Below are 3,708 nucleotides of genomic sequence, written 5' to 3'. Positions count from 1 at the left end.
TAAGTCCTCCAGAACCCAGTCCTCTAGGCCAGGGCGGGCCAAGTCCGAAACCAAGCCCCAAGTCCTCACCTGGCCGAGGCCGTTGGAAGGGCCGTTGAGGTCGCCAGAGCCGCCGGGGCCATTGGGAGGGCCATCAGGGCCGCTGGCCCAGTTCTTAGAGGGCCACCGGAGCTACCAGAAGGCCCTCAGGTCCAAGAGGGCCGCAGGGGCCGCTGGCCCAGTTCTTAAAGTTCTTAAAAACAACTACAATCGCCCTATTAAGCAATTGTCACTAAAAGTTATTCTGAAGCATTTTTTCAATGCATGCTCACAGAGTTATATCTGAGTCTTAGACCTGTCCTGTACCATGGATAAAGAGGTTATTTTAAAGCTTAATAGAGAGGTGTGAAAACAAATCTCTGTTGATGAGAGATGGAAACTTATTTCCCTCTAAGTCAGGGCGTGGGTAGAGTCTGTGGGGGAAAGGCTCAGACGTGAGAAAAATGAGGCAGAATCCCTCAACATTATTGGCAGCATGAATGGGGCATCTTTAGAACTGGATTCCTTATCTATACCAAAATGCTTTTGCTTTTATTATATACTGTGACTACCAGATACTGCTAAGCTCCTGAAGTCTTCTTCCAGTCTGGCTTCTTCACCGTGTGTAGCAAGCAACACCTCCCATCATCCCCAGCCAGCAAATCATGCTGACTGGACATGGAGGACCTTCATCTGCCTGGAAGGCACTACTTGGGAAAAAGCTAAGCTGGGTTTGAATAATTCTCTTGCATTTCTATTTGGCAATGGCCCTAATAATTCTTTTAGTATGGAGAAACCAAGAAGAACTCTACCAAGATAAATTATTCCTTTTCCCCAGAGGGCTCATATTAATATTTAAACTGCAGTAATATGCCAGTAAGTAAGACATAATTAGCCAAAAAAAAGCTCAAGAATGTTGTTATAAAATGTTCTCATTTCCAGATAGTCTGGAGGTGATGATGACTGCAAGGATAAGTTCTTTTCCCCCCTTGCTGATAGCAACCATATAATATCACTCTGATCGTGCAAGTGACCTGCTTGCAAACATTTTCCAGCCAATCAATCAAAATCTTTAACAACATAAAAATCTACTGGGGACAAGTTTTTATTATTATTATTATTATTGTTTACAAATGGTGACTTGCCTAAGAAGACTCAAAAACAACCATGTGCCTCATTACTTATAGCTGAACAGACTCTTCTTTTTATGTCTCCTGAAAGCTCTCAAACATAAATCAATTATGTAAAATAACTGCAAACATTAAGTGAAACAATAACATATGAAAAAGTCATAACAAATTGTGAATACCAGAAGCCAACATTGGTCAAAGATCAACGCAGGTAGCAAAGATATCAAACAAGCAAAATGATGGACAGGATTCTTTTTCTCCGAGCTGTCGGCTTGTGATCTGATAACTGATTTCTGCTCCCTGCCCCCCCTCATTTTCATTTTTATTTTGTTTGCTGGGGTTCCCTTAATATTTCTGGGTGAAATCTTCATTATTTTAGTGCTCCCCATTTATAAAATCTTTAGAAATATTCTTTCCCAGAGTATGGCACTGTATTTATGTCAGTTTGCTTGCGTCTTGAAAAACAGCATTAAAATCTATTTTGCTTAGAAAAGCCACTCCTAACCTGCTGTCTTCAGGGATTTCTATGCTAGCAATTTATAGCATCATCCAACCATTGCTATGGAGATAAATCACTAATTCCGACAGGATCTCTATTGCCATGGAGAAGCCCGATTGATGTTATTAAAAACATGCGCTTCTGGAAATGCTCTTGATAATTACACTACAATTCCCATACTCTTTCAAGAAACATAGCCTACCCTACAGACACTAGTGGAAGGCACAAGAGTTGGGAAAGGCTGCTAAGCTGAGGGAATATCAACCACCTATTTATTATAAATTTGAATTTGCATTGGGAAAGTTTGGACTTGATTCTACAATCTTTATGCTTTGGTCAAGCCATCCTTTTCATGAGGACGTTCATATTTATGTGGTGCTTTCCCACCGCAGTTGAGAAGAATGATGATTGATGCATTCCTTTGTGTGCACAGAGGGGATCCTTTAAGTGTGATAATGCCCAACATCGTTTTGAGCTGGAAAACAAATGAAAACAGCAGCATTGGTCCTAGCATAAGTTTAATACATTTTTCTTTTTAAAAAAGCCTGTGATCCTACTCTTCCCTCCCAAAATCTGGAAAAACAATCCTAGAACCCTCTTCTGCTAGATACATGTTGCAGTCCTGCCCATTTTGTCCCATTGCTCATATGTGCCTTATGCCATAAAAGCCATGCATGACATGACATCATGCCCCTGCTCTTGGGGGTGTTGTTCCTGTCCTTTCCATGTTTCTGCTGAGTATTATATAATGGCTAAGGTGTTGGACTTAGACCCAAGTTCTTAGACCCAAGATCACGTCTACTACGAATCATGAAAAATCCCTGAGTGAGTTTGTATTTGTCTCAGCAAAACCTGTCTATGGAGATTCTCAGTCATCCAGGTCATGGCTGTCCCAAAGGTGCTTTTTTAAAAGGCAACTGTTTTCCTGGAAGAATGAGTGCTAACAACTAGATGACTGCAAGGAATATAAATCCTTCTGTCCTCCACCATTCAGTCAGAACTGAAGTAGCTTCTTGGATGAGAAGTGAAATGGCTTCAAGGAAAACAAAGTCCAGTTGTCTTTTGAAAAAGCACCTTGGGGACAACTTACTTCAAAGGATTGCTATTGTAGGCAGTAAAATGGCGGGTGATTCCCATATAAGTCATCATAAGCTTTCAAAGGAAGGACATGATATAAATATAACAAATAAATATATAGCTGGTAATTTTCCATTACCGCAATTTGCAATTCAGTTCCTAACTCAAACCCTACATTTGGGTTTGGGTGTGTTTTGTCCACTCCTAAGTACAAATATCACATGCACACCTGTATACATAATCCCAATTATCTTTGGTGGATATGGTAGAATGAGAAGTTGTGGCCCACCAATAAAAAGCCTCAGGGCTAGGGATGTAAACAGATGCACATCTGAGTGGATTTGTTACTGCAATGTAAGTTAAATCGGTACCTCCAGAGAAAGAGGCAATTGAATAGCGATGGTGATGGGCATTTTGGTGCTGTTCCACCTCCCTGTGAACTGGAAAATTATTCTTACTTAAGCTTATCATTCATGTGTCCCACTGCTCCAGCTTGCAGAAATGCTCCATAGATCTGTTTCTGAGGACAGGGAAAGGATAAGTGCTCACTTTGGAAGCCATTTCCGAAGTCAGATTCCTCAAGGGATTGCCTAGTCCCATCTCACCCTCCTCTAAAGGAAAAATCCCTGAGGTGTGGCAGTGAGTACAGATCTAAGGCTGTGGGAAACTTTTAGGAACTTTGTTGAACCTTTGCTTGGATTGGGAGGGACAGTGAATAAAAGATGGTTACAAACTGGCTTCCAGTAGAGAAGCAGCTGCTTTTAGCAGATACTGTGCTGAAGTAAGAATTCACACTGAATGTATTATTATTATTTTGCACTGCTTTTTATGAGGTAAAAATATATGCAGTCAACAAATGCCTTGCAAATAAGACGAGATAACAAGAACAGGGGGAGCTCTTGCAGCTATTAATGCAAAAGAGATAAATTGTGATACTGAGATTGGTGGATTAATGGTGTATGGGTGGCAGAATGAAAGAGAGAG

Source organism: Protobothrops mucrosquamatus, unplaced genomic scaffold (assembly GCF_001527695.2).
Source record: "Protobothrops mucrosquamatus isolate PMUCROS unplaced genomic scaffold, P.Mucros_1.0 scaffold301, whole genome shotgun sequence".
Taxonomy (NCBI): Eukaryota; Metazoa; Chordata; class Lepidosauria; order Squamata; family Viperidae; genus Protobothrops; species Protobothrops mucrosquamatus.
Note: the sequence above shows the minus strand (reverse complement) of the source record.